This window comes from Kogia breviceps, chromosome 9, assembly GCF_026419965.1.
Source record: "Kogia breviceps isolate mKogBre1 chromosome 9, mKogBre1 haplotype 1, whole genome shotgun sequence".
NCBI classification, from domain to species: Eukaryota; Metazoa; Chordata; class Mammalia; order Artiodactyla; family Physeteridae; genus Kogia; species Kogia breviceps.
The window spans coordinates 23953964-23967945 of NC_081318.1; the positions used below are offsets into that span (position 1 = coordinate 23953964).

Consider the following 13982-nt stretch of genomic DNA (forward strand, 5'->3'; position numbering starts at 1 on the left):
GGAACATCCTTAGGGTGGCAGAGAGCTGGTCTCTGCCATCCAGTGCAAACTGTGCTAGTCAGAGGGCCAGCCCACCCAGAGCAGCTTAGGGTCTGTGGGCTCCAAGGACAGCCACTTCTAATGGCAGTTGGCAAGTCTGTCCAGGTTTCAGAGGAAGAGCCACAGGAGAGAAGAGTGACCCCTTGCTAAGGCTGGAGTGAGGGCCTCAGCCATAGTCACCAACAGACACCTAGGGACGTAGAAGAGTGGTGACTGGAAGGAGAGGCAGCCATGCATCAGAAGATGAAAACAGAGCCAGGACACTCAGAAGGGCCTCTTCCAGAGTGAATGTGTATAATGCGTGTTGGCTGGATTGTTTAAGAATATCCAATTCCGATTTAAAAAAAAAAAACAACATAAGAGAGACTATCAAAGCAAGGAGCTGGTGAAACATTTTGAAGTATAGAGAATCTATGTATGTGAACAGAGAGACAAAGAATGGAACAAATAAGAGTATTACTGATAGATAAGAAAGATTAAAAACACAGGCATCAAATATCCATGATACACTAAATATACATGATGCTCCCAACATGCTCAATATTCACAAGGTCTTAAACTGGCTGCCCACCGGTGACACTCATTCTGGATCCATGTGTTCTATGCCCAAGACAATTATTAAGTTCAAGCATCCCAGAGGCTAACTTCTATTAACACCTACTGTGGAAAATACCTTTAATAATCCAAATAAAGCACCAAGTGTGTTTGAATCTTTAAAAAACTGAATAGCTGTTCTACAGGCTAATTGGTGAGCCAGCCTTGCCTCTGCATATCTTTGCTAGAGCAAGTGTTGGCTCCAGGCACCGCCATCCACTGAGCCCCCTTGCTTCCCTGACCATCAGTGACAAGGCTGATGCAGCAGGGAGAAGCGGGACATGTGAACACTGGCACCCAGGATTCAGCGCTGTGCTCCTACCCGCGGGCACCCCAGCCTAAGTGTGCTGACTTACCCATCTCTTTCCCCATGCTTCTCACGGTGCATTTTTAATTGATTTAATAAGCCATGTAATTCGAGAATCTTTATCTGGTCTGTGAGCCTTTCTGTCCCCTGAGCTCTGGGACAGCTAGTCTGACTGTGCACGGAGGTAATTTCCTGTGTGACAATGTGACATGGAGTGCCTTTGGGACACTCCCCGATAAACCTGGGAGAGGGAGGGCTTTGGGGAACTCAGGGCAAGATAATTTGGATTTGAAAGGAAGGGCTATCTCCTTTTGTGGGCATAGTCTACAAGTGTGGCAGACTGCCCTTTCCAGGATGGTATCTCCCAGATCGGGTGGGGAATCCATGTCCCCTGACCTTGACTCCCAGTGCACCTTGGTGTCTGGTGAGGCTGCAAGGTAGTGTTGGGCGAGGGCGGCGGAAGCGACGTTACGTGGCTTCCAAAGATAGGTCAGAAAGAGCGATAAAGCTTCTGCTTCACTGGCTGGAGTGAGTTCTCACTCTGGAAGTCTTCAGTTGCCACATAAGCAGTCTGACTGCCCCGAGGCTGCCGTGCTGTAAAAAGTCCAAACTGACTCACAAGCAGAAAGGCCACAGAGAAAGGCCATGTGTGGGTGTTGATGGAGATTCCAGCCTCTGTCAGCATCAACTGCCAGACACGGGAGCCAGTGAGCCTCACAGCCCCCAGCACCCCAGCATCCTGGTCGGGGGAGGCCAGGACCCACCGACTGCGAAGAGGTTTGTCGCTGGAGCTGCCCTGCGTGCCCCTGCCCAGGCCTCCTCCCTGCCAGCCCAACGCTGCAGGCGGGAGAGGAGCGCTCACACACCCTTGGCAATGTCCCTTCCTGAGAGGCAGCCGATGCCTCCACCACAGGCCCTGCCCGGCCAGCACCCCTGTGGCACTCAGTGGCCCTCACCGGGAGCGTAGCCAATTCTGGTCAGGAAGTGGCTTTTGGGGACCCATCTCTGACCCCACGAGTCCCCCAGCCTGCATGCCTCCCCTCAAGGTCGGTGGCCCTCGGTGAGAGCGGAGACCTGATGAGTGAGTCAAGGAGAGCCGAGGCCTCTGGGGGGCGCTGGGCCCTGCTTGGAGCGCATGTGATGTTTCCTATCCATCCATCTCTCCAGGCCCTTCTCTTTCTTTCCCTTCAAAATAATCTTAAAAACAGCAGCTGCCAGCCCCATCTTCGGCCTCTCATTTGCTCTCAGCTCCGTGTGCATCTCTTGGTTTCAGTCCATTTAATTTACCTCGAGGTGTCTCTCTTGTCCCGGTTCCCCATCCCCTCCCCTGCCCCAAGTCACTCCGGGGGATTCTACTGAGCACCACACAGAGAAAACTGCTTCATGGCACACCTTGGGGACTTGCCCCTTCTCGATCTTCCCAGTTCTTGGCTAAAGAGTTGCTCAGAGGATTCACCGAGGACCTCTGAGGAGTAGAGGCAGCATAAGAGAGGGGTTACAATCATGGCCATGTCCAGATCCAACCTCACGGCTCACCAGCTGTGTGACCTTGGGCAAGTTACTCAACCTCTCTGTGCTTCAGCCTCCTCATCTGAAAAAAGGGGTGTAGTGAAACTGTTTCACGGGGAAAATGAGTGAATGCATGTGAAGCATTTGGAGCAGGGCTCAGCACATAGGGAATGCTGTGTAAGTGCTATTACTATTATGCTGGTCCCTGTGCTGCCAGTGGTGGAAGGTACAGATGGGGCTGGAGGTTTTTGCTTCTGCTGGAGGAGTCCATGTGCCCGGAATTCTTCTAGAAGAGGAGAGAAGTACCCTACCTTAATAGTCACCATAAACAACCCTCCTCCCACACCTTCAGCTCCACTGCACTCAAGTCTCTCTCTTTCATTGCTCTGGCCCGGCTGGTGGTCTCCCCACTTTCCAGGTGAGGAAGAGGCCATGCAGCGATGGGGTGGTGGCCTGCTCCAGGCCAACCAGTTGTGTCAGCTCAGGCCTCCGCACTCCACCCTCTCCGCCCACCATTCTTTCTGCCATCACCCCGTCTCCTGCTGTGGCCACAGTGGGGGCAGGATTCCCGGGAGCTCTGAGTTCTCTGTTCACACCAGCCCCAGAGCCTGGAGACACCAGCTGTCTTCAGGACTTGATTCCTCCCCCGTCCCCTATTTCTGGCTTTGGGGTGCTGGGAGCCCTGGGAAATGGCAGCCCAGGAGGGAGTCTCTCCGTTTGGGGACCATTTCCAGCCGAGCCTGGAAGGAGGCTGCTGATGAGGCCTGGCCCCTCCTGGGTTGAGTTGGTGAGGAAACAGCTGCTGTGTGGCAATGAGACAGTCACAGTTTTCCACACAGGGCGGGCCATTTGGAGAGGGGCGCCTGGGATGCCTCAGTCCGCCCTCGCCTCCATCTATCCAAGCCCTTGCCATCCTTCCAGCCCCTTTCGGCTGTTCCCTGGAAGATGCCGACCTCCCTTCCTCACGGGATCTTCGGCTGGGCAGCTTTGAGGGTCCCGTTGATATGTGATGTGGTGATTTGCTCGGCTATTTCCAGTGTCCCTCTGACCCCAGCCAGGCTGGAATGCAGGGCCTGAGCCACCCCCAACTCTGAATCCCCACCGTCTCTGCTTTGGGGATGTGGTACGATGACTGTCGGCTGATGTGACCAAAAAGGAGGTGACCTGGAGACTTCAAGACTCTTGTCCATGTCTAGAAGCTGGGGGTCTTGGTAGCAGGTCTACATGACTCATAAGAGCTGGGAAGATGGAATCATCATCAGTGCCACCTCCATCCCTTGCTTTTGTCAAGCCCTGCTTTTCTGAGCTGTGACTTACTCTCTCTCCATGGCGAGAGGTCCGTGACAGGAGGCAGAGACCTGCTCGGTTCTTCTGAGGGAAGGCAGGGCACAGGCTGCTGCCAGGCCCTCGTGACACATCAAAGATCAAGAGGAACCTTGATGGAAAATGGCAGAGGAAAGCTGCCTCCCTCCCGTGGAGCTCCTCTCGACAGATACAGCTCATGCTGTGTAGAACCAGGCAGAGGGCCGGCAAGCTGGGCCAGGATGAGGGGCGGATGATGACTGTTTATAATTGGTCACAATCGTCAGCCACAGACACTTGTGGGACCCTCACCACCTGCCAGGCACTGGGCTTGGTATCTATTCACCTGCTCTTCACAACAGCCCCATGAGACAGAGACGATTTATCGTCCCTATTTGATAGATGAGGAAAATGAGTCACTCGCCCAGAGACACACACATGGCAGCAAGTGGCAGAATAAGGACTTGAACCTGGGAGGTCTGACCCTCTATCACCACATTAAGAGCAACCTTACCCCACACCCAACATCAGTACTCAGTCACTCACCCTGCCTATGGAATAGGTCTCTGCCAAGGCTGCATCCTCAGTCCCGTACTGCTCCAGTCTCCCTGGACCCGTTCGTCTCCATCAGCTCTTGACATAATAATGCTGTGTTAACAAAGCACTTAAAAAAAAATCTTAGTGGCTTGCAACAAAAATCATTTATATCATGAATCTACAGGTTACTGCAGTTTGGCTGCATTTATTAGATGCCTATTACATGCCAGACACTGCCCTCATTCAAGACCTTAGGATCTAGCCATTCAGCAGGGAAGATACACAAGACAGTCATTTATAATGAGAAATGTAGGCACTGTGATAGAAGTTGTCCAAAGTGACACAAAGAGAAGTGACCAGTTTTCCTTGGGGATGAATTGAGGATAAAAGGTAACCTGTGAGCTGGTCTTTGGAAAGTCAGAAGGATTTCAAGACAGTGAAAGTGGAAAAGAGTGTTCTAGAAAGTGGGAATTGCCTTTAGCAAAGGCACAGGGGGACAAAGAGACCGGGGTGTTTAGTTTCCTGAGGAGCAGGATGCGTGGGCAGGCATGGGTGAAGGACTAGGTCAGCCACAGATAGGGAAGGGTCAGGCTGAGCAGTTTGAGAAGCCCTTGAGATGTCTTCAACCTGTAGAGTGGACTTAAAGAGGAGAGAAGGCAGGAATATGCTAGAAGAGTTTGGCAGTTCTCCACATAAGCTATGTTGGGAACCTGGGGCCAGCTAGACCCAGTGCTGGGCAGATGGGAGCTGGGTGTGTGTGATCCCAAGGTGGGAGGGGACAGAGGGGCTCCACGTAGCGAGTAAGGAAAAGGCGACACAGGAATATTTCTGTGGGGCTCACATTCTCCCTGTTTCAAAAGATGCATTATTGAAATGTGTTTCATCAGTGGCAACATAATTGAGATAAATTCATGTTCCAACTCCTGATCCCAGGGGGCGATGCTTTGCAGAACCCTCACTCACCCAGTTCCTGACTAGAATGTTCATTCTTTGCTTGAAAGTAAAACAGCAACTCATTCTTTAGAGGCACAGGTGTGCAGCCTGCACCCTTCTAGAGCCTGGGGCCCAGTGCCCACCATGGAGTCCCTTCTCCGTGGGTCACAGCCCCCGTTCAAAGAGAGCCAGTGAGGCGAGGGGTCTGCGCGTGTCTCCCCACCAAGTGCAGACGGATGGATCCCAGGACCTTTATCTTTGGGCTCCTTAGGTGCCCAGCTCCAACACGGGTGCTCAGAAAGCACGCTTTGCAAGTGACGGCTGGATGCTCAGAGCTGCCGGAAGCCAGCCACTGGTCCCCAGGGAGCCCCCGCGACCACGCCCCACGCCCCCCGCCCCGCGCCGGGAACCTCCCACCTTCCCCTTCTCATCACTCTGCCTGTGCTCCGCCACTTGGCCGCCGCCGCTGAGCCTGACACTGACACCTGCTTGGAGATGCGAAACCCAAACCCACAGCCGCAGCTGCGGGGAAAGGAGGGCGTGACCGCCGCGGGGAGAGGCTGCTGATTTTCAGCCCCTTTATTGGCTGGGGCTCTGCAGGCCGAGCCGCCGGGCTCCTGCCTCTCTCCGATGCAGTTCTTTCTCCCCACCAGGGCTGGGAAGTGGTTGATTTTCCAGGCAAGTCACTTCAGCACCGCCCGCTGCAGCGGCAGGCCCGGGGCAGGCTGCCGTGTGTCTATTATTTATGATCGCCTGTCTCACGGCGCATGACATCACCGCGGAGGGACGCGGGCTCCGGGCTGCCCTCGTCTCCCCTGGCCAAGGCCGAGGGGCGGCAGCAGGGTGGTGCCACTCAGGGGTCCCGGGCTCACGGGGGCTCCCGCTGCTTCACGCCCTCTGACCCGGAGGGGGCACCTGAAAGGCAGGCACCGCGCAGCAAGGGGCCGGCGTCACCTGGGAGGCAGGGCGCCTGGCTGGTGCTGTGTGCGCCCAACCCTTCATGTTCACCCCACCCCAGGTGGCTCGGGGCCTCAGTTGCACGTTTCTGCCAAGTCCGCAGGGGCCGTGCTCCCTCTTAGGGAAAGCTCTAGGGGAAATTCCTTGCCTCTTCTAGTCTCTGGTGGCTTCTGGAGTTCACTGGCTTGTGCTAGAATAACTCCAGTCTCTGCTTGCTGAAGGGTAGCCCCAAAAGATGACTGGAAGGGTTCAGGACGTGCCAGTCTAAATATGCCACTCCGGTGTATTGATTATTTTAAACTGTAGGCAACTGAAAAACAGCAAATGCAGGAAGAGGCTTTCCCTGAACTCCTCCTTACCTGCCTAAGACAGGGCCTCCCAAAGGACCTCTGTTGTCATCAATCCCCTCCCCAGGGGTTTCATCAATCAAGGGGAATTGACTCTTATCACAGGAGAGGAGAGAAGTGCCACGACACCCTGACAGACTGTGTCACGAACTATTCCCATCTGTTCTTCTCAGGGCCCATTCATCTTTCCTAAATATTATTTGCTCTCCCCTAAAAGGCCAACCTCCCCTCTGCCCTTCCCTATTAGATGGTATTTAATCCTGAACCCTAAAGCCACCTGGGGAGTTACTCATTTCCCCCTGGGTATCTCCCACTTATACATGGGTTGTACACTGTTCATAAACTTCCGTTTGCTTTTCTCTTGTTAATCTGTCTTTGACTGCGGGGCCTCAGCTAAGAACTCAGAAGGGTAGAGGGAAGGTGATTTTCCCCTCCCACACTGTCTCCTTCCTGTGGCCTTCTCCCTGTGTCTCTGTCTCAAATCTCCCTGTCCTTCTATAAGGACACCAGTCAGTGGATTTAGGGCCCACCCTGAATCCAGGTGATCTCATCCTGCGATCCCTCCTTAACTCAGGTACAAACTTTATTACATCTGCAAGGACTATTTCCAAATAAGGTCACATTCACAGGTTGGGTGTGGGGAGGGGGTTGGACTTGGACATATCCTCTGGGGGACACTATTCAATCCACTACAGCCAGGTCCTCGTGGAGATGCTTCTTAGTTCTCTCCTCTAGCTGCAGTGTGACAAGGTCAGAGGGCACAAGGCTGCTAGATGAAGCTGTCTGCCCGAGAGCTGCTTCTATGCTGGGCTGCTCACTTACCTCCTAGTACTGGTGCAAATAAGAAGTAGGGCCAGTGTCTTGAGCCACGAGCTCAGAGGAAGGGCTTACAGCAAGCCCTTCTCCTCCTCCCTGCTGGCAGAAAAGCCAGAAAAAATGAAGAGATAGGAAGAGAGGGGACTGAATTAAAGAAATACTTGGTCATCCCCTGGCAGTCCAGTATTTAGGACTCCACACTCTCACTGCCAAAGACCAGGGTTCAATCCCTGGTCAGGGAACTAAGATCCCAGAAGCTGCAGGGTGTGGAGAAGGGGAAGGGGAAGGGGAAGGAGAGGAAGAAGAGGAAGAAGAAGAAGAAGAAATCCAAGCCTTACAGAATGTGTGCCCTCCTGGAGGAGAAGGGGGAGAATAGAGAAAGGGGCAAGTGGGGAGACCTCCAGGCATAAACCCACTGAGATGCTGAAGCCCCCAGACCCACCCCCTTACTGGGCAAGGAGGGGTCAAGTATGAACTGACACCTTGGGACCCCTGGGCAGCTCCTGGCAAAACTCAAGATGCCTCCATCATAGACCTTTTAGACTGAGATACCTTCCCTGGAGAACCTAGGACCTCCCCCTCCAACATCCTACCTGCTTTGAGTGGTTCCCCTCAGCAATCGCACAGCCCAGGAGCTCATTCTGCTTTCTCCCATCAGAATATATCCAGCACATGGTTCATTCCCTTAGGCCTTCTTTTTTCAGCTTTTTAGATGATAGGGAGCTAATCCTATAAACAAATTCAAACCAACTTGGGAGTTAATGACAGAAAATGTTAATGACTGTTAACAACAAAATGGGGCCAGGGCGGGGGTGGGGGGGGTGGGGGGGGAGGGTGGCGGCATGTTTTGCATTTTAGTGAAGAGGCAGAGAAAGGAATCAAGGAATCCCTAATGGTGGCTTTCTGTCCTGCCATAGGTGGTGAGGCATATCTTTTCATTGAGGGACTTTATCAGCGCTCTGGACACTGTCCCCTGTGAGTTGGCCATCTGCTGTGGGCCAGCCTCCAAGCAGCCAGAGCGGCTCCCCTGCCCTGCACATTCCGGCCACTTTGTGGACCCTCCTGCCCCAGAACAGGTCCTGTTGGATCAGTACCTGGTCCCATAAACACGCCTCAGGATCTAGTTATTACTGTTTCCTCCGATTTAAAAGATGAAGCAGCTAAGTAACATGCCAGGTCACACAGCAAAACTGCCTTGATTCCAGCCCAGGTGTTCTGACTCCAGAGTCCCTGCCATTTTCTCTGATTTAGGGTGTTGTTTATTTATCCCCTGTCAATGCCACTGACTCTCCTCCCCAAAGCCAACCATTCTAAAATGTAGAAGTGCTGGCCAAATTTTCTGTTTTTTGGGTGTGCATGTGTTTTTTTTTTGTTTTGTTTTTTGAATTTTATGTTTTTTATACAGCAGGTTCATATTAGTTAACTATTTTACACATATTAGTGTATATATGTCAATCCCAATCTCCCAATTCATCCCACCTCCACATCCCCCCACCCCGCTCTCCCTCCTTGGTGGGTGTGCATGTGTTTTTTTTTTTTTTTTTTTTTTTTCGGTACGCGGGCCTCTCACTGTTGTGGCCTCCCCCGTTGCGGAGCACAGGCTCCGGACGCGCAGGCTCAGCGGCCATGGCTCACGGGCCCAGCCGCTCCGTGGCATGTGGGATCTTCCCGGATCGGGGCACGAACCCGCGTCGCCTGCATCGGCAGGCGGACTCTCAACCACTGCGCCACCAGGGAAGCCCTGTGCGTGTGTTTTTAATCTTACTTGAGTGCTTCAGAATTATGGATCTCATACCCTTTCTCGCTTTTTCTACTCAGCACTGTTTTTAAGACTCTTGAAAGTTTTTGTGGACAGCAATTTCCTTGCTACTGCAGAGGGCCCATGGTTTGCTTCCAATGCATTTTGCCCATCCAGCCTCCCAGGGATGGGCTCTCCATGTCCCACCACAAGGAATGCTGCCATGGGCGTCCTCACATCCGTCCCCTTGTGAGGCTGTGTGTGAGGACTTCTTGGGGGGACATGCCAGGAGCAGAAATGCTGGAGCCTGCATTTGCCTCAGGACTGCCGTTGCCCTCTCCAGAATGGCCATTTTGGTCTACACCCCATCTTTACTACTGCATGGATTCTCTTCCACCATATCGTATAGGATCCCTGGCCATGAAATAGTGTGTGGTGTCAGGTCAGAGTGTCAAGGCTGACGCTGAGTATAGGTTCTGCTGAACCAAAAATGTGAGACGAGAAAAACTACAAAGATTTGCTGCATAGAAATAGTAATCATAGTCATTGATATCCTGCTACATTTTGGCCAAATTACCAGCCTGTCCAATAATTCCCAATATGTGCCAGTGGTGGTCGTCTTCTGTTTGCATGTCCAGATCTACTCTCCACCCTTCTCCACTCTGCTGTCTGCCCTGAGGCTGACCCATCTGGGCAGGACCAACAGGCTCCCTTGGTCTCTGGCTCCTGGTTTGGGGTGGCCATTGGGAGGCACTGGCTGGAGACTGGAGGGTGGGAGGAAAGTGAAGTAGGCTTCTATGTCCCATTAAAACCTTTCTCATTCCCTTCGACCTTCCTTCTTTCCTCAGCTTTTCAGGTGATAGTGAGTCTGGTCCCCTATCCGATGGCCTTCGTCATCCAGTGACTCTCTCAGGGTTCCGTTAACTGCCCCTTGCCCTTCAGGTTTTGGGTAACAGCTCCTCTCTCTTGCCAGCCCTGGGGTCCTGCACCATCTCCTGTTGATTTCCCTAAACTCTGCCCATACACTTTGTGTATATGCCTTTATTGAACAGAATGTGTCACCTATTTCCAGGCTCCATAGAGTGTTGGGTTAGACTAGATGATATCGAAGGACAGTTTCAGCAGTCTGCATTTATGGACAGCTACCAGGTCCTCTCACATGCCTGTCTCAATGCCCCAATTAGAGACATTGTCCGGGCTGTGACCTGCCCTCTAGGACACACTTACCTTCATACCTTCAGCTCTCTCACTTGCCCCTCTCTCCAGTGGAGGCCTCTAGTCAGTGCCATGCCCCACACAACTCCATCCCACCCCCAACTCTTCCCTTGTGCCCCTTCGGCTCCCTGGGGTTACTGCCATAGCTTTCACTTCCTGCCTGCATCATGACTGTCACAAGATTGTGGGCTCTCCAAGTCAGTGACGGGGTCCCAGGTTCTTAGCACAGGGTCTGGGCCATAGCAGACCCTCAGTGTCTGTGGAGGGCTTGCTGGTCCTGTGGTGTTTTCTCTAAGCACTGGGCTCCTTCCTGGCCCAACGAAGACAGTGTTCAGGATCTGTCTGGCCCCTCCAGTACCCTGTCCTGGACCCATGGCTTGTCCCATCTTTGGGAAGGAGTCAATGACAGAAGCTGGAAGATGTTACTGGGAGATCATGGCGTGGGGGGCGGGGTGGAGGGCTGACACTTTAATTGCATAATTATTTCCTCAGTACTGATGGTGCTGCAGAAGATAAGGCCTGCTGCCTGCAGGATGGATGGTGTGGGGATGGGTGAGTTATATTTTCCCAGATAAAAGCACCGATTGCCTATAAACTCTGATTCGGCCTGATGTAAAAGCCGCTTTATTGCCCATCCAGAAATTACTACCCATATAAAAGCACATTATTGTGATGTAAAAATAGATTTTTATATAATTTTTTCATGCCACCACCTTGTAATTCCTCATTTCTGAGCATCCTGAGATTGCGCTGAGGTTTATTTTTCTCTTTTAATTGTTTGCCATGGCATGCCAATTTATGATGAGATATTCTCCCTGAGATCAGAGCAAGGCCTGGGCATAAATAACAGCCATCACCTCATGGCAGGCAAGGTTCTAGGGCACCCAGAATGCCATCAAACAACATCAGGCTCCATGTGATGCCACAGTTTGGAGTGTGGCAGGGTGCAGATTCATATTCATTTGAAGCCCTCCAGGAAGGCAGGAAATGGGGAGGGACTACATCCCTCCCACCTGAGCAGAGGTGGCCCCCTGCTTGTGGGAATGCAGCCAAGGAGAACTGGCTCTGGCTGTGTTTCAGCCCTGGTCACCTGATCCATGTGTCTTATGGGTCTGTGCCCTCCTTGTTCTCTCATTGCATGGGGAACCCATCTCCCCATAAAGTTTCCCCTCAGAACTTTGAGCTTTTCCGCATTGAATCCTTTGGCCTGGGTTCCCTCCCAGGTGGACGGCCCACAGGAGCGCTTCCTTTGGGAGATGAACGACTGCCCTCCTCTGCAGAAAACCCTGGTTGCCCACCCAGTCAGGCTACCTCCTCTCTGCAAAGGGCAAAAGACCCTCCAGAGACTTCCTTGCTTGCCAAGGGCAGAGGAGGTCACTTCCCTGTCCTTACAGCTTTGATGGTGGGTGCTATGAGTACAGCACCAAGGCAAACCCAGGCAGCTTCTCCCACACTGCACCCCAGGGGACCCTCGGCAGCCATTCACTTCCCTCCTGGCCTGAACCTGGAGCCTCCTGTCCACCTCCTGATTTCCTGGTCTGCACTAGACCAAGGAGGAATGCCTCCAGCTACTATCCAAAAGCTACTGGACAGTATCTTCCAGTTGGTCAGCTAGTGGAGCGCCTTGGTGCTTCTGGGTGCCTCTCCTCCATCGGCAGAACTGCTGCGTTTGTCGGGGATGAATGAGTAAATGAAAGAATGTTTAGATCAAAGGCCCTCAAACTTTGGCACGCATCACAGTCACCTGCTGGGCTCCACCGTTTCTGTTTCAGTTGGTCTGAGGTGGGACCTGAGAGCTGGCATTTTTAACAAGTGCCCAAATGCTGCTGTTGCTGCTAATCCAGGAACCACATTTTTCGAACCACTCAAATCATTTGTGTCTCTGTCACCCTGATGGGATAGGAGGGGTTACTGAGAGTTGGGAGTGGGAGATGGAGAGTACCTGGGAGCCTGCATCACAGTTCCTGGGATAGATGTGGAGAATACACGGGGAGAGGGGAGAGGAAGAACAATTACCGGAAGTGCGCGGAGACTGGGGGAGGAGGAGCGGAGGGGGAGGGGGAACGGGAGGAGGATCTGAACTAGGAGGCCGTGGGCCTCTCCGGGACTGGGGTCGAGGGCTTCCGGGGCCTGGTGGGGACTGCGTCCTGAGAGCGGCCCGGGGGCAGAAGCGGCAGAGCGCCCAGCCTCCAGCACCTTGCCAGGGTCGGGCGGCTCAGGCCCCACTGTGCGGGGACGGCATCCCGGACACGCTTGGCTGAGGGGATCGAGGGCGCGGCAACCCCCCCCCCAACGCCGCCCGCACCTGCCACCCTCTTCTGCTGCCGCCCAACTTGAGGTGGGGCCCGAGGAGTCGGCGAGGGGAGAGGCGTCCTGGCCAGTCTCGCGCGCCACTGCGCCCGTGGGCCGCGTCTCCGTCTGGCGCGCACGAACACTCGCGAGCGATCAGCCATGTGTCCATCGTTAGGTGCGTGGGTCCAGGTGGAGCACCCATCTGCGGATGGGGATGGGGGGCGGCCAAGGTCCCCCGGACTCAGGGTGGAAGGCGGGAAGTTGGAGAGATGGCGGCCAGCGGGGAGAAGGCGGCGGGCCATGGGCGCACATGCGGGATGCCAGATGCCAGGCCCCAACTCCGGCCCTGCAGCTAACTAGTTCTGCTACCCTGGCCAAGTCACTTCCTCTCCTCGTACTCAGTTTCTTCATCTGTAAAATGGGGCGATAATGATTTCCGGTTCTAAGGCTCCACGAAATTGTGATATGGAAGGCCCAGAGAAGCTCCTGCACAAACCAGACCTGTGATGCCCTAACCTTTGCTCGCAAGCCAGCAGTGGGTGTCCTCAGAAGAACCGTCGCTCATGGCCTCCCTCTGGTTGTTTCTCACTGACAACAAGGCATGGACTAGCAGCACCCAGCTGCATCTACCTGCCTTCCTCCAGGTCTTATCTCCCGGCCGACTCCGCCTTGGCCCCGAGGGGGTGCTGTTTACCGAGCCTGGGCGTGGTCACCGGGGTTGAGTCTTACCTGTCTGCGGCCTTGGACCAGGGTACGATCTCGGATCACAGCAAGGTGGCCATGGGATGCAAGCATGTGATGTGCTTGGCACAGAGCCTGGCACAAAGGAAGAGGTCCACGTATAAGACCATTTGGATAATGGGATCCTGACCAGCCCTAAGCTTTGTCAGGCCCTGCTCTGCCCCCTCAGCACAGTGGACCCGGATCCAAAATTTTCCAAAAAGAACTAGGGAATCATAAACCTGGAGCAATATAGAGCTTAAGGATTTCCCTTTTTTCCAACAAGTAAAGGCAGGCCACTGACTCCCAGGCTACCCTGTTGAGCATGAGTCTTGCTGAGGCCTGGTGAGAAGGTAAAGGGGGCGGGGGGGTAAGTTGATATGGCATCCTGGGGGCTCTGACGGTCTTTCCTCTCTTCCTTCTGGGCCTGGTCCCATACAATACCCTCTGCCTGGGTTGAGCTGCACTCTAACTCTTCATTCATTCCTAAATCATTTATCAAATACCTGCTACTGGTAGAGACTCTGCTGGGGATAGGGAGACATAGATGAATAACGCAAGGCCTGTCCTCTAGAGGGTTTCTGTGACATGGAGGCCAAAAGTCCTTCCTTCATAGGGCTACCCATTCGTGCTTAGCCCAGTGCCGGGCAAGTGGATGGTTGGCTGTCGCTCACAT

At 53.6% G+C, this 13982-nt stretch overlaps 1 long non-coding RNA gene across 1 annotated transcript; it reads right to left on the reverse strand.

Annotated features, from left to right (window-relative positions):
* Window positions 1–4303: 4303 nt before the first annotated feature.
* LOC136794782 (uncharacterized) lies at window positions 4304–8064 on the reverse strand. Its single transcript, XR_010841988.1, has 3 exons — window positions 7935–8064; window positions 7348–7437; window positions 4304–4384 (listed from the first exon to the last, which is right to left on the reverse strand). It is a non-coding gene; the product is annotated as an uncharacterized lncRNA (long non-coding RNA).
* Window positions 8065–13982: the final 5918 nt, after the last annotated feature.